This window comes from Pararge aegeria, chromosome 23, assembly GCF_905163445.1.
Source record: "Pararge aegeria chromosome 23, ilParAegt1.1, whole genome shotgun sequence".
NCBI classification, from domain to species: Eukaryota; Metazoa; Arthropoda; class Insecta; order Lepidoptera; family Nymphalidae; genus Pararge; species Pararge aegeria.
This window is the reverse complement of record NC_053202.1, coordinates 6,485,897-6,504,435: the sequence shown is the minus strand read 5'-3', so window position 1 is coordinate 6,504,435 and position 18,539 is coordinate 6,485,897.

Here is an 18,539-nt window from a genome sequence, read left to right as displayed (position 1 = left end):
CGCGACGTTGCTTCTCTACTTCTTGAATACGTTCAGGTATTATACATATAGGTAACTTGAATGTGGCAAGAGTGAATAAGGATATTAAGGCAAGCGTATCACAAATTAAACAACATTGTTTTCAACAGGCGCGATGGTTAATAGATCTTTGGGTGGGTATCGTTAATCTAGCCAATAACACTAATTGTGATGATCATCAATATCATATCATATCAACGCTTTATCGTTCCACTACAGAGCACGGGTCTCCTCCAACAATAAGAAGGGCTTAGGGCGTATTCCAACAGTCCCAGTGCGGATTGGACGTCTCCAAGAGCCTTTGAGAACATTATAGAAAACTCTTAGGTATGCAGGTTCTCACTATGTTTTACTTCACTGTTGACGCATGATGTTTTGATTGCTCCAAACGCACATAACTTAGAAAAATTAGAGGTGCGTGCTGAGTTTCGAATCCGGCGTCCCAAAAGTGAAACCAAAGCCCTTAACACTAAGCTGACACCGCTTGAGATGATGGCTAAATGGTAATCAAAAGTTCGATGCTAAACTCACTATTGTTCTTTTGATTTATTCTGTAAAGACACATAATATGTGATAAACATTTCAATTTAAACGTGCTCGTGAAACTTGAATGTGCTTTTGAGCATTCGGGTTTATGTCCTATACCCAGTGGCTTACACTGGGTTGCTTACCAGGGTATGCATACACCAGGAAAATGGAAAAAAATCCTCCTCTTATACGGGCTATATTTCAATTTTAGGGTATGCAGTGCTTTTGTGCATGTATGAAGTGCACTCCACTGCCTGTACCTGATTATAGGTAAGCATTCTGATCGGATTTAAAGCTTATAACCCCTATGTGATACCACGTACGATAAATAAAACGGTTTTGAGTTAAATTAAGTTTTTTTAAAAGCGTCGCCTCGCTACAATTCATGTCTAGTCTTTAATCTACACTGTAACCAATTTTTTCTCTCATCGAACCTTTGAAAAGCAGGTTGGCTTTTGTTATGGGATGCTTTTGTTTGGAACTCTTATTAAATTTTTATGTCTTCAACGATCGTATATTTCATACAATACATAGGAAGAATTTGCAAAGTACCACAATTGTTTGCTAGTTTGTCATACATATTTACTTGTTCTGTCTTTCAAGTAGATTTATCCTTTTTGTTTATTACACTCCCTGGCGCAGTGGTGAGTGCTGTGGTCTTTAAGTAAGGGACCATAGGTTCGATTCCCGGTAGGTGAAATTTAGGAATTAATAATGTGTGAACTTTCTCTGACTTCGGCCGTACGCCAAGCGTTTTAGCTTATCGATATCATGCCGCGTAGAAACCGACTAGGTCAATGGGTTTAATATAATAGCCCATACCTCTAGCAGGTTAGCCCGCTATTTTCGTAGACTGAATGATGATTACCTACTAGTTGAGATTATACTGTATTGAAATAAAAAATGCAACTTTTAAATCATTTTTCGCTTGCTCCGTTTTTCGAGGATCCGTACGCTTTTCAGATTTAATCACTTTTCCAAGCATGTAGTATCTACTCGCTCGCTAAGCAAATTCTAATTTAACCTGTCAGCACTTAGCATGAGTCGTAAGATATACTCATCTTACGTTAATCGTGAACAAATAAATTGAATCCGAAGGTATAAACTTAATCGGGGTGTAGAAAACATTTTGACAGAGATATTTAGCAAGACTGATATTGAAAGGTGTGTATAATTTTTTAAAATTCAGCGCTTAGGTTTTTAATAAAAAAAATTACGGTATGGTAATTGCGGTACATCGGTGCAATTGAAAAATTTAGTTGTTACCTTAAGTTCAATTTCTTAATTTTTTTAGTTCCACCTATTTATATTTTCGTATTTCTTGTGTTCTATATTGCAGAAGGACTAAAAGAGTTTATTTCATCATTTCGTTCTAAAATTCGAAAGTAAAGATAATATATTATGCATCTTAGACAAGTGCATTTCATCTTAGGTAGCATCTACATTTTCAAACAGGTGAAATTGTGGTTAATGCAGTTGACTTTTAGAAGTAGTTGCGCTTTTTGTGACAGAGCTAGTATTAGAACTGTAGTAGGATAGCGATGAGGCCACGAAAAGATGCAAATAAACATACCATACAAATATCACTTTATTAATTTTCTTTATAAACTATGACAATATGAACTTATCGTTTAACAACCTCGCAATTCACTTCATAACTCTCCAGAGAACGATCCAACCCGCCAAGAAGAAAACCCAATTTCACGCCAAAACTCATAGCCGTCCAGGTAGGATCCAAGCAATTTGATTGGTTCCCGCCGTTATGCGTCTACCAGCTTTAACCAATCGGAGAATGCCAACCGATCGTCTCGTTCTATAATAAGATTAAATTAAAAAAATAAAAAAGAAGTGGAAATTATAATGCTAGTTAAATCTAAATCCTAACACTAGTCTGGGAAGATTTCTTGAAATTACATTGATTTCTCTAAATCGCGTATAACTTATATTTTTATGCGTAATCCTTACTCCTAATCCTAATATTATAATTATAAATGTGAATGTAAGTTTGTTTGTTAAGATTTCACGCAATAACTACTTAACCGGTCATCATGAAACTTTGTACACGTATTCTTAAAGGTATCAGAAGTAATATAGGATACTTTTTATTAAAAAAAAAATATTTTTTTCGAAAGATAGAAAAATGTTTGTCGAAAATCTCATGTATGACTATAAATGTAGACTATGCACGCTGCGTCCCGAAATATACGCGGGCGAAGCCGCAGGGCATATCTAGTATTAATAAAAAAAAAGTTTATTAATATAATTTGAAAGAGAATATTACTTTACCTATACAAAAGCAAGTGATCGTTAAACGGAAATATAAATACAAGAAACCGAGTACCAAAGTAGAGTGTTGTATACCAAAGGTCTGAAATAATTTTCCGGACCATTGCCATTTGATTCCCGGTATTCGAGAGTGTAAGTACGTGATTTACTCTAAAAGGCTATTTTGAGCTTGGATACGTTTGTCACATGTTATACGTTAGGGGGAAATATCGTGCTTAAAGGAGGGTTTTAAGGGGGAGGCTACCACCAGTTAGCCGTCCTTTCGGGGGAAACACTCATAGTTACCTTCCGTTTCCGGGAGCGAGGAGGTTTTGATGGACTAGTCAACTAAAACTCGCCGGGCGTTATATATTTTTTCATCAACTTCAAGTTAGCTCTTGACTGTCATAGCACCTGGTGGAAATATGCAGTATAATATGGTAGCGGGCTAACCTGTTAGGTGTATGGCTGCTATATGAAACACTATGGGGCATCTACTTTGTCCGTCAAAAACTCCTGTAGGTTTAACTTTAGGTGTAACAGAAGTACCCGGCGATGTTATCCGCGCCTATCCAGCTATAGTGTCGTTTTAATAAAAGGCTCGTAACACAAGTCTCCGAGACACTACGCTTTTTTTTATATTAATAACGGGCAAACTGTGTTAAGACTGATGTTAAGTGATCACCGCCGCCCATAAACATCTGCAGCATAAAAGGAGCCAGCGATGCGTAGCCAGCTTTTAAGGAATCTGTTTATCCGCCCCTTGAATAACCCTAGATGGGAGATTGTTCCATAATTTGTAAGTGCGCGGTAGAAATGATCTGGTATTTCGAACAGTAAAAGAATACCAGGCATCCAGATGATGAGGGTGGAATTTATTTCTACGGCGTGTCAGCGGTCAGAAAACAGGGAAGGAGGTATCAACGCAAACAACTCTTCAGAACATTCTATCTACGTTATACTCTTAGCTATGTTTCCAACTAACTCCACTAACTGAGACTCCAAAACGACAACAAGAAAATGCCGTCCGATTCATAATCATCAACTCATTACCGACACACTACAGGGCACGGGTGTCCTCCCACAATGAGAAGGGGTAAAGGTCTTAGTCCACCACGCTGGCCCATTGCGGATTGGTGGACTCCACACACCTTTGAGAACATTATGTAGAACTCTCAGGCATGCAAGTACTTTCACGATGTTTTCCTTCACCGTTGAAGCAAGTGATATTGAATTTAAACAACGTATATAATAAAATCAACGAGTTAAATGCTTCGGCTAATTTGATATAGTTTTATTATTAAAGTTCTAAAAACTCTAGCACATTATATTAAAAGTAGGAGAGCTATTTGTGACCGAGCTCGTAAGGAAAAGTAGTATTGCAATGCTTATTTCTTCAGCTAAGCTGCATTGTTGTATTATCCTAGCCAGCACGTAAACTGGCGTACGTATTTATTAAAATAAAATCGATTTTATTATATGTACAGATTAGGAGTCTATGTAGAGAATTATGTAATGATTAAGAGTCTTCAAACGACTGTACTCGTTACTTACGGGTCGTAGCGTAATATTTTATGGTCTATAACCTTCGATAAATTGATTTTTAACGCATACGGAAAGGTATACTTGTGTTCCATTACTAGCTGTTGCCCGCGACTTTGTCTGCGTTTGATTTTGTTTTTGATGTGGCATTAAATTTAGTTGTAGATCTAAAAAAAATTAAAGTATTCAGGATCGCTAAGCCTTAAATGAGGGTTTTGCTGCTGTCCGCTGAGGAGTTCTGTCCTCTATCTCTAACCACAGTTTGGGCAAAATTAAACACATATTACATAGTACAAAAATAATTATTTAAATCGGTTATAATTTGTCGGAGTTATGGTGTAAAATCGTTAAACAGTCACCCCCTCTCCCAAAGGAACCGAGCTTAATGTCGGGGTAAAAAGTATCCTTTATTACATCTAACACTTCCAAAAATATGTGTACAAAGTTTCACGAGGATCGGTTAAGTAGTTTTTGCGTGAAAGCGTAACAAACAAACTTACATTGACATTTATAATATTAGTAGGGATAGGGATAAGATAAACTGCAATTTCTCTGGTGATAAATCTTGATGCTGTCTCGATTGGTAGAGGGCTAAGCAGGGGTATCTTTTAGGGGTATGTCAGGTAAATAAAACCCATAACGTAATTGTTTTCAATTTGGCATCGTACTGGAACGCTAAATCGCTTGGCAACACGTCTTTAATTACATCGGCACAGCAATAAGCGAAGCTTGCAGAGTAAATTCGGAAATTAAATTTTCTAATTGTTCCCGCCGCAGTTTGAACCTGGGACCTCCAGACCTTTTTTTAGTTGTTAAACAACTTAAAGGAGGTTTGTAAAAAATAAAGTTGGCTCCGTGAAGGGATGAAAACTTTGGATAAATAACTTTACAGTGTACAACAAAAATCGAGATTGTTTGGGAGCCTCTTATTACTCCTTAGCGGGTATTTAAGGGGATGGCTGGGTCATTCATGTAATATTAATGGTGTTTAAAACATTTTACTTGAGTGGATTTCTTTCACGTAAACTTGATACTAAAGATTTTTTATTTGATACGTGTCCCTCAGTAGCAATGGCGTGCATATAGGGTATGCACAGGGTATGCAGATGATATAAAAATGAAGAAAATCCCCAGTACGAGTTACAAATGGTAGACTTTTTATAAGTCTTACTATTTGATACCTCATAATGTCATGATTCCTTATTTCATTTTCCTAATTCTGTACAGACTTAATAGCTACAGAGTAGTGGCATGCATAGAGGGTATGCACAGGGTATGCAGATGATATAAAATTAAGAAAATCCCCAGTACGTGACATCAATCCCACCGGCCCACTAAAGAGCACAGGTCTCCTCGCACAATGAGAAAAAGCCGTAGTCCACGCTGGCCCAGTGTGGATGGTGGACTTCACACACCTTTGAGAACATTATGTTGAATTCATAGGCATGCACACACACATAAATTTGAAGTTAGACGTGCATGCTGGGATTCAAACTCGGCCACCGAAAGTGAAGTCGAGCCACTATCACTGCTTCCTTTTCCTTTATTTATAAAGTTATCTATTATTTCTAGAACCCCAAGTTTCATAAGTGCAGCTCAGTTGTTGAGATATTAACGTATAACAATGAGATTTTTTTTAACTGACATATTCCACAAACATAAACATTTTAAGAAGTCCGACGATCTCTAGCTACCGCTCACGTACTAGCTGAGGAGCGATGGCAGGAGACCTGATGGTATGGAGGACGCTCATTCCTTGGAGGCTGGGAAATTCATTTGTACGGGATGCAACTTGTGGATACCCTAGCTGCATCACACATCCAGGCCAACTCGTCAATGGTGAGTGCCCCTGCTACCAGTGCCAAGCAGGCCAAGAATGAAGAAAGTTTAAATATGAAAACCTGCATAGCAGTTTCATTTTTGTGCATTTTTGTCATTTTTGAGTAGAGACTTTGGGAGCGCGGGGCCCGGGGGCTCGAGCTCTTTAAAGAATTATCAAAAAAGGTTTTAGAGTCTACCGGTGATCCTAGAGCGGGCATTTACTTTGGCAAAAGAATTAGTTTTGCGATACAAAGGGCCATGCTGCCAGCATCTGCAGCAACTGTGCCTCGCTGCGGTGGTTTCGAAGACGTAGAAGTTTAGATTTTATTTAGTTTTACATAATTTATTTTCGGTTACTTTTATAATATTAATCACGTAACTATCTATTCTGTTTCTTACTTAACTCTCAGTTAGATAATAAAACCTGTAATAACCGATTTGGTCCAGGAGAAGTTGCACGGGTCAGCTAGTTTTAAATGAAAAAATATTTATTTTCAACATTGTTGTAGCAGAAAAAAAATGTTCATTGTACAGTCAACATCAATTGAGGATGCTCTTCACTGATGATGCAAATTAAGCTTTGCAAACAAAATCAAAGTAAAAATTCATTGTAGTTATCATGAAATTCCAGCAGCGTCTATCCAATATTTATTATGCTATTTATTTCTTAATTTAAATGGTTTTAACTTGATCATATTTCGTTTACCTAAAGTCTCATCCAAACATGTTAGTTAAAAGTTCTTTGGAAAGTTGTAAACTCGATGCACGTTTCGTTCAGATGCCGGATTCTGCACAGGAAATGTGGAAATAGGCTTTTAGAGGATATATTGCGACATACGTTGCCTGTTAGCAGTAAACTTCATACCTAGTTTCATAGCGAAGTTGTGGAAATAGAAATAGGTTTTTGAGTAGTTAGGTCTTATTTTTCCTTTGCTTAGCTTTCCAGCCATTTTTTTATTGCAATAATTGATGGACTTAGCAGTTGGCCCCCCTGATGATCATGGCTAAAAAAGTCATCCCTATCCCTACTAATATTATAAATGTCAATGTAAGTTTGTTTGTTACGCTTTCACGCAAAAACTACTCGACCGACCCTCGTGAAACTTTGTACACATATTCTTGGAAGTATTAGAAGTAATATAGAATACTTTTTATCCCGACATTAAGCTCAGTTCCTTTGGGAGAGGGGATGAGTGTTTGACGATTTTACACCATAACTCCGACAAATTGTAACCGATTTAAATAATTATTTTTGTACAATATGTGTTTAATTTTGCCCAAACTGTGGTTGGAGATAGAGGACGGAACTCCTCAGCGGACAGCAGAAACCCATCATTTAAGGCTTAGCGATACTGAATATTTTAATTTTTTTTAGTTTTACAACTAAATTTACTGTGTCCCTCAACCTGAGGCGTAGGTGTTAAGCCTCAAGGTCCTGTAACTACGCCCTTCAGACCGGAATACATCATTGTATTAATGCTGCCTACCGGCAGAAATAAGCACGCCACAAAAATATCCAGTTGTTCCCTTGCTGCGTGAGAGTAGGATAAATCAAAAGATAAATGAATGAAATAAATAAATATACTACGACACTACACACATCGCCATCTAGCCCGAAAGTAGGCGTAGCTTGTGTTATGGGTACTAAGATGACTGATGAATATTTCTATAAATAATATGCATCAATACTCATAATATACAGATAAACACCCAGACACTGAAACTCATTCGTGTTCATCTCATAAATATTTTCCAGTTGTGGGAATCGAACCCACGGCCTTAGACTCAGAAAGCAGGGTCTCTGCCAACTGCGCCAGTCGGCCGTCAAAAGATAAGTCGGACGTAGCATTTTGCAGTAGCGTGGTGGCGTTTAACTCTAATTCTCTTTCTCCTATTAGCACTTCATAAGCAATTTCTAGCCAATTTATTTTATACTATATGTTGCCCGCGACTTCGTCTGCGTTTGATTTGGCATTCAATTTAGATGTAGTTCTAAAAAAAATTAAAGTATTCAGTATCGCTAAGCCTTAAATGAGGCGTTTGCTGCTGTCCGCTGAGGAGTTATGTCCTCTATCTCCAACCACATTCATCAGATCTACACAAAGTTTGGGCAAAATTAAACACATATTATAACCTCTATAGTACAAAATAATTATTTTAATCGGTTATAATTTGTCGGAGTTATGGTGTGAAATCGTCAAACACTTTCATCCCCTCTTCCAAAGGAACCGAGCTTAATGTCGGGATAAAAAGTATCCTATATTACTTCTGACACTTCCAAGAATATGTGTACAAAGTTTCATGAGGATCGGTTAAGCAGTTTTTGCGTGAAAGCGTAACAAACAAACTTACATTGACATTTATAATAATAGTAGATAGATAGATAGATAGATAGATAGATAGATAGATAGATAGAAGTAGATAGATAGACAGATAGAAGAAGTAGAGAAGATAGAGATATGATAGCTCGTATTGGAGGGGATTTTATCCATTTTATGCCATGTTCCTGCTTTATGCATACTCTGGTCGGAGACTCTGTACACGCCACTGCCTATTAGTGAGTAGTAGTAGGCCAGCTATGGAAAATTAAGGTGATCATGATAAGATTTATAATGGAACAAATAGGTATGATGCGTTGCTCCGTTGCTGAGTGAAATAAGGACGGACAAAATCTTTCGTATCTATATCACCTGTCTGTCGGAAATTGGAGACAGCCTGGTAAATTAGGGGTAATTTCCTAAAAGAAACGAGATAATCCCATCCTCTCGAACGTTACGCAAATATTTATAGTGTCGTGAGGCACATCCTAACATATTGGATCCATTATTCAGTCTCGAAGTGTTGACGCATAATATCCAGTATCAAGTGTGTTCACAGCGGCGTACGGACGGCGGCGGTCTGGCCATGACTTTCGACTAAAGCGAAGGCAATACCAAGGCGTCAAAACTACGTCCTTATTGGCGTCGATTATTACCTTAACCAACAAACGAACGGCCCAATGTCACAAGACAGATTGCCGAGTTACATAAATAAAAGAAACGAGAAAAAAAAAATAAAAAAAAAAATTGGTGTCGAAGCGTGCAAGACTTTCTCAAACGCGCGCTTCTTGTGTATGTATATTTTTAATTAATTATTCACTGATGACGAAGCAGAAGGTTCAACTCATGGTTAAAGGGAAGACATCGCCTTTAAAAACAGTAACACCCCGCAGGGCATGGAACAAGTCGTACAAAGTGCCACCCTGTCATGTCATCAACCTGAGTAGGTGCCTGAAATTGCACCGGCAACAATGCCTTTTAGACTGGAAATTAGCAATTACCTTTAACAACCTTTGTTCTGGAGTTGGTGTCCTGCATGTGACCAATCACATAACTCTTGTCCTGTGATTGGTGGACACGGAAGATAAAAATGACGACAACCGAAGTGTGTTGGACGTAAGCGCCGGCGTCGGCCTTGCCTTTAAGAGATGACCATATCGGTCCTTTAAGCCTTTGTCTTTCATCATCATCCTTATCATATATCATCATCATCATTATCATATCATCCCATTACCGGCCCACTACAGGGCACGGGTCTCCTCCGAAATGAGAAAGGGGTTAAGGCCGTATTCCACCACACTTGCCCAGTGCGGATTGGTCGACTCCACACACTTTTGAGAACATTATGTAGAACTCTCCGGTATGCAGGTTTCTTCACGTGCGAGTGCGAGGAGTCCACCAATCCGCACTGAACCAGCGTGGTGTCCCAACCCCTTGTCAATGTGGTAGGTGACCCGTTCCCTGTAGTGGGTCGGTATTTATCAATTAATTTATGATGAATAATTAATTGATTAATCTTTGATCTTGCTCATTATGGCACATCTCTAGCTGAAATGCCTTAGGACACTTGCATCGCTATCAACAGCGAGGTCGTGGCTGTGCTATTTTATACGCTTAACACGGTCGTCTAGTATCCTCTCTGTTTAGGAAATAGGCTGTTTAGAAAATATTACTTTTGCCTGTGCCTAATTTTTGCTAGTAGTACAACTGTCCTGCGTGTCGAAGTACTACTAATACTAGACTGTTTCCCTGACCGCTTTCAGCCACAGTGTTCACTCTCAAGAGAGATTTTCCAACTACGCGGGAGATATAATAGTGCCCAAATGTGTGTGCAAACACAAATCCCACTCTCATAGTCCGCTGATCTGACTTGATCGGAACCGCATGCGCAGGACCGACAGCTTAACGTGCTCTCCGAGGCACGGGGAGAGTGACTTGCAATTTCCAAACTCCGGGCCGGTGGTACTGAGAATCAGACAATGCAACCGAAAAATACGTGCCGCTAAGCGATTTAGAAACTAATTAGGAGTTTTGGGTTAATATGTTGACGGCCGATTGGCGCAGTGGGCAGCGACTGGTTTCTGAGTCCTAGGCCGTGGGTTCGAATTTAACAACTGGACAATGTTTGTGTAATGAACTGTCGCGAAATACGTAATCACCCTGCGTAACGCTATACTTATAGCTTAGCGCCACTTGTTCGACAAAAAAAAAACACTGTGTATCATGTGAAACATACTACTGATTTTAAATTAAGATTTTCGTGGTTAATCAACATTTCTTAAATATCCCTGTAAATGTAAATAATAAAGAAATGTTGATATATAAGAAATGTTAGTAATAATATTAACATTTCTTATATATCAACATTTCTTTAATATTATGCCCGTGACATCAACTTGACATCTCGTACCTACACAGTCCCGTCGTGACCACGATCCGTGCAACTGGGTCGAAATATCGACAAGTCCAAAAATATTATCGTGGTATGTACCCGTTGAACTATATTTATGAAATATACTACTTTCATTAAACAACATTTTACTAGCTATTATAACAGCGGCCTAGAATATTACAGTGGTTTATTAAAGCTGGGCGGAAGGCGCATAGTTCTCAACTTAACTCGTAAAGTTTAAGGGATAGTTTGTATTAAGGAAACGTGGCGCAGCTGCTACATTTCAGACATTCGGGGGAATGGATTCATAATGGATTACAGGTATTCCTTCAATCTATTTTAGCTTAGCTAGTATTAAATGTATATATCTAAAAATATATATTCTATGTATACATCTATGTATTCAATGTTACAGTGGCGTGGGTTTCTTACCAGTATGCATACAGCAGGAAAATTGCGTAAAAAGGCAAAAATCCTCCTCCTATACGAGCCATACATCAAACTTGGGGTAGGCAGTGCTTTTGTGCATGTATGAAGTGCATGCCACTGCAATGTTAATATATATTCTATGTATATCCAAGTAGTAGGGAAGCTTTTTGTGTGAGAGCCAGTGCCGGATTAACCACGTAGCTACTCGTAGAGTAGCAATTGCTAGGGGCTCCGTGTGAGAGGCCCCGCATATTTAATACCGCTCATCTCTGACTGACTTACTGACTGACAGTCAGACACTCACACGCACACGCACACATACATCGCCTATAGTAATTTACTAAACTATTAATTACCCACAAAATTGTAACCTTTAGATAGCAAATACGTATTTTTTTTTTGTATCTTAAATACGTATTGTATTTACCCGCGCGACTTCGTTGTCGTTAAATACGAATTGTATTTAGATACTAAATGTATCTAAATATAAATTTTATACGTATTAAAGATACGTTTTGAGTATTGAATTGTTTTTTTACCACTTTATACTTAAAAACCCATAGCAGATCAAGGGCTCTTTTAAAGAATTTGCTACGGAACCCGCTTGCTTAGTCAGGCACTGGTCAGAGTTCGTCCGGGGAAGTACTGCCGCTATTATTTATTTATTTATACTCTTTATTTGCACACAAATAAAAATACAAAAAAAGAATAAAAGAAAACACAGACAGAAGAAGTATACAAAAGGCGGCCTTATCGCTTTGTAGCGATCTCTTCCAGGCAACCTTAGGATAAGGAAAACAAAAGGATAACATACTGCAGGTTGTGCATATTTAAAAAAAAAAAAAAATAAAAGATTATTTCCGCCACAAAGCAGCATTGCAATGCTGTGTTCTTATCAAAAGGGCCGGCTTGACGGTGTAATTACAGTATCATAAAGCTTAATGCACCTGCGTTAGGGTTATCGAACAGGGCGGTATATTATAGGACACCGGTTACAGTCCAAATAATTGGTGAAAGTTTACTTCTGCTTAGCTCCGGGGTAACCTATAAAATCACTTAGATAACAAAAGAGAAAAAAGAAGAAGAAGAAGAAGAAGAAAAAGTCTTTATTGCACATACAAATATAAAGGTTAACAAAAAAATAAAAAATAAAAAACTATACATATGCACAAAGGCGGTCTTATCGCTTGAAGCGATCTCCTCCAGGCAACCTTTGGTTGAAGAAACATATTAGAGAAAACGGGATAGTGCAATAATTAAATTGTGCTAATTATAAACATTACATACTAATGTAGTAAAAAACATATATATTAATATATTTGTATATAAATATCAATATATATATATATATCAATATATAAACTTAAATACATATTACTATTTAAACATACACATAAAATACATAGATATTTTGCTACATACTAGACAGGAAATAGTCTTTTAACCGTGATTTAAAGATGTTTAATGATTTGGACTGTCTTATATCCCTTGGCAGCTCATTCCATAAATTAACCACCTTTACCGTAAAAGAATTGCCATACGCCAATGAACGACTAGCAGGAACGTGTAACAAGCTGTCGTTATTAGCTCGCAGATTTAAGTGAACATTGCTACCAATAAAGGTGAATCGCTCTTTCAAATATGGTGGAGTTTGCGGATAATATAAAATGGAGTAAAGGAGAGAAAGAGCGTGTAAGTTTCTACGAGAACGAATTGGAATTGAGCACGATACTGAGACACATGATCAAATAAATATAGAAATAAAAGTGTAGACCAAAGAAAAAAAAACACAACAGTGAAACAATGACAGCCGGTTGGGGAAGTGGGCAGCGACCCTGCTTTCTGCGTCCAAGGCCGTGCGTTCGATTCCCACAATGGAAACATTTTTGTGTGATGAACATGAATGACAGTGTCTGGGTGTTTATCTCTATATTATAGGTATTTATGTGTATTATATTCATAAAAATATTCATCAGCTATCTTAGTACCCATAACACAAGCTACGCTTACTTTGAGGCTAGATGGCGATGTGTATAATGTCGTAGTATATTTATATTTATTTAAATGAAAAACAAAAAGCGCAAATTTTAATATGAAAAATGTTCGCCTTACTATTTTTGCTCCTGAAAGTATTGCACGCACAAGAAAAAAGTTATTTGCCGAGTAAGTACGTAGACAACTATCTAACCCACGCAAGTTAGTTATAATAACCGGGAGTGGGAGAACTGCCGAGCGAAGGAAATTTCTTGTTATATGAAAGCACGTTTCTTTACTAAGAGACTTAGAAAACTATTTCTAAACTTGTTAATACTTTTTCCCTCTTACACAGCCTTGCATTTACTGCATAGTGATAACAAAAAAAAAAAATGAATTTACTACGACAATGCACAAATCGCCATCTAGCCCCAAAGTAAGCGTAGCTTGTGTTATGGGTATTTTATGAATAACTAGCTGTCCCGGCGAAATTCGTACCGCGGATATTTTTTTTGTTATATTTTAATACTTATTATCCTATTCCGGTCTAAGAGAAATCCAAAAAATTCAAATATCATAAAAATTTCTCCAGCCATTTTTGGGTTACAAATAGTGTAACTAACACAACTTTCTTAGATATATATATAGATATACATAAATACTTATAATATACAGATAAACACCCAGACACTGAAAAACATTCATGTTCATCACACAAACATGTTCCAGTTGTGGGAATCGAACCCACGGCCATGAACTCAGAAAGCAGAGTCGCTGCCCACTGCGCCAGTCGGCCGTCGGCCGAAGTTGCGGACAAAAGCCAGTTATATAATATCTCTAAGTAATTTACATAATTTTACATACCAAGAACTGTCAATATCTGTATGATACCTACTTCCGATAGAAGATTTTGCAAGGTTCTGCATGTCAGCGTTCCAGCCTCTTGGGCAGACAATCTGAAGTGCCTACATGCATCACGTATTGTTAAGGCCCCTATACATAGTCCGATTTTAACTGTACTCAACCTGCGAAACCTCAGCCTGGCGAATAAACTAAAATTCCATATTGCAACTATTTTATATTAATGTAGAAGAAATTGTGTTTATCTTAATAATAATAATAATTTGATGAGCCACTTTCAAGGGCAAGTGGGTAAGTGGAAAACATTAGCCTATAAACAAAAAAAACACTTCGCAGGGCATGCAAGGAAAACGTGCTACAAAGTGCCGAGCTGTGATCAACCTGAGGCGTCGGTGTCAAGCAATTCAACAATTACACAGCAATGCTGCTTGACGGCAGAAATAAGTATGACAGGAGTACTTACCCGGACGAGCTTTGGCCAAAAATAGCTCAACTACTACAACGGCTCGTGTACACGAAACGACAACGCTCCCACCCAAATAAATTATTATTATTTGCGCTCACACTGATCTAACTTGGTCATAATCTAATATCGTTAATTGTATTTTGTAATGTTTACTCAAAACACAGCTATAAGTTACCTAAAACTGGGCTAGCGTGGTGGACTAGGGCTTTAACCCCTTCTCATTGGAGAAGGAGACCCGTGCGTCTGTAGTGGCCGTCTGACTCCTACTATAACAACTATAAAGTAGAAACTTCGTGCTTACACATATAAATAAAAACGAAACATTATATAACTAAAAGGCACCGTCTGAATCGCCCTTAACTGTGCCAATCTTTATATAAGCTATACGTGGAGAGCTTTTCAAACATTGATCACCTATGCCCACAGACATTTTAAAGTGTTTTCTGATCAAGCCAAACTGCACCTTAACCCTCTTTAATTGGGTTCACTATGACTGTATATAGCAAAATTGTTGTTTAACCTGTATACGAAGGTATTTGCTTCAAAAATCGACAAAGTATTCCGGGTTTAATTTTTATATGATACGTTTAAGTGATCCGACATCGTTAGTTCTCCGTTTCTAGATCAAAATCGTTACTGTAATGAATGTCACACTAGTGGGCAATGGTGTGAGGATGCTTAACCAAGGTATACAACCATCACGAACACATCCAATTCCCGCTGGGCTGGCATGGTGTACTAGGGCCTTTACCCCTTCTTATTGTGCCCGTGGGAGGAGGAGGTGGTGGGAGGAGACCCGTGCTCTGTAGTGAGCTCGTAATGGGTTGATATGATGATGATGATGATGATATAACCACTATATATGATCATGTGCTGCCAACTTTATGTTACTTTATTCAATGTTATGACTACATTAATCGGTAATTTCGTTGCATTGGTGATGAGTGTACTGCTATCTTATTTAAGTTCGAAAATACTTAAAGGTGGATAATGCTTTACAAAGTCATATCGATCGTTACCCTTTTAAAAATACCCGATAAGTACTGTGAGATTTGCATTCTCGTGCATAATATTACTGTTTCTAACGCTAGAGCAAAATTCGCCTAATTTTCCTCAAGTCAAAGTTGTTTTTTTATACAACTATTTTATACTGTAGAAGGTTAGACGAAATGATACATAAACTTAATCAATATAAGATCCTTTTTACTCTGACTTTAGGGTTTAAATGCTCTAAAATGACTCCCCTATTATTATTATATAATAGACTAAACAGCTTTCGCTGATGACGCCTATATAATTTCTTCTGCTTTTTGTCTTTTTGATGTTTGTCCAGTCTATTCTTAAACTGATTCTGTGATACTGTGGTCACTACATAATCAGGCAAAGCACTCTACATTTATATATCATTCTATCATTGCAGTACTTAAGACTGGAGCGTGTTCAGAAGAGATTCATGTGGCATTTGTCATACTCGGCAAAAAGGTGGTATCCTATACAAAAAGACTGACATACTTAAAAATTCTGAATCTTGACCAAAGAAGAGATTTGCTGGATTTAATGTTTTTATATAGGTTGCTAAGAAATAATTTAGATTGCCCCATTGTAAAACTAATTTCAGAGTACCGTAAAGATGTCCGCGTGCTGCTTTTACGCCGATCGTGCCGCCACGCACCAGAACAGTCTTCGGGGCAAACTCCACTATCCCTCGGTTATGTAAATTATACAATAAATTCAGTCAGTCAATTAACTTTAACTCGCACAGCACTTTTCGTAAAATTATCATTTATCATCATCATCATCATCATCAAATCAACCGATAGACGTCCACTGCTGGACTGCTGGATAGGTCTTTCGTAGGGAGTTCCAAATGCCTCGGTTTTGTGCCGCTTGAATCCAGCGGCTACCTGCGACGCGCCTAATATCGTCCGTCCACCTCGTCGGGGGTCGACCAACGCTGCGTTTACAAGTACGGGGCTGCCATTCCAGCACCTTGGGACCCCAACGTCCATCAATCCTCCGAACTATGTGCCCCGCCCATTGCCACTTCAGCTTCGCGACTCGTTTAGCTATGTCGGTAACTCTGGTTCTTCTACGGATCTCCACATTTCTGATTTTATCACGTAGAGATACTCCGAGCATAGCTCTCTCCATCGCCCGCTGAGTGACTCTGAGCCTTCTTATGAGGCCCATAGTTAGCGACCATGTTTCGGAGCCATAGGTCATCACTGGCAACACGCACTGTTCGAATACTTTGGTCTTCAGGCACTACACGGGAATAAAAACAATACATTATTTACTTAAGTATATTATATACTTAAATACATTATTTATTTAAATACATTATATACTTAAGTACATAATTTACTAAAGTGCATTATTTACTGAAGTACATTATTTACTTATTTACATTATATACTTAAATACATTATTTACTTAGTACATTATTTACTTTCATACATTATTTACTTATTTACATTATATACTTAAATACATTATTTACTTAAGTACATTATATACTTAAATACATTATTTACTGTTTTACATTATATAGTGAAATACATTATATACTTAAGCAAGTTAATGCAAAAAATCTCTAGTGCTACTAAAAATATACAAAACGAAAAAAAAAACTAATTTTTAGATTGATATAAAAGAAAAGAAAGAAAGAGAACACACATTTAACTTATATATATAATAAGACTTAATGACTAATCAGAGAAAAAAATATTAATAAATATTAATTAAGTACTCGGCAATTATACGAATATTTGAATTATCTTGAAGAGCTTTTTTAATAGTTAATAGTTCTTTTGTTGCTACCTTCAGACAGAATAAAGATCTCAATGTTTGGGAATTGTTATTAAAAGTGTCAAAGAGTCTACGCATGGGTGAGCGTTTTCCAGCATTGTTTCTGCAAAAACACACAGAAAATAACTTATAAGCGCGCACCTGCTGCCAACTTGTGTATCTGGGGGACATTGAGAGCTAGCCAATTGTTATGGATTAGTGGCTTTAAAATCCCAATAAACTAGTTATCTTCGCGCTAGTTAAGCGACACAGAGGTAGGTGTTGAAATGCGGTGTCCACGGCCAGACCTTTACATATTTATTTATTTTATTCTTAAAAAAATTTAAGTTTTATTTCAACTTTTATTGTCTGTATCAAAAGATTGCATTCTACAGACGGACGGATAGACAAGCAGACTATAGCAAATTATAAGAGTTCCTTGTTTGACTATGGAATTATAATGAAAGGTATTAACTGGTCTATGTTTATTCGTTATCGTATCGTATCGTTATCGAATCGTTCTCTGGACCTGTGAGGAAAGTGTCCCATAGTTTTAGAACACATGATATTTCGATGAGCAAAGCCTATCGACCTCCCCAACCTAACTTTAGCGAGTCTATAGAAGAGTCAGGTTAAATTTATTTATTTTTAACTTTCAAACTCCCGACGCAAACATATACATAGATATTCCTACTGTGTATTTGTGTCTACAAAATCGACGGCTTAACGTTCTCAATTTTTTTTTTAAAGATTGCCAGTTGGCATATGGCCTACTGAGTGATAAGTGATAACTATCGCCTATTAATAGAGCGCACACGCAGAGCGTGAGGTGAATACGTCATATAAAGTGCATCTACCTAGGGATGTGTTAAGTCAGACCGGAATACAGCATGGCTGCGACTGCGAGCCCTGTCTCAAAAAGTTCTAATAATACATTATGAGAATTAAGCTTAATTTGCTATACTCTGCGAAAAGTAGGAGAATATTTATGGTTTAATTTATAATTTCTTTAATGAATGAATGAATGAATACACTTTTATTTTACCACATTGTATTTTAAATTATCACTATATAGCGATCTCTTCCAGGCAACCAATGGCGTAAAACACAGCTCAAGAAGTTAGATGGTGTATATAAA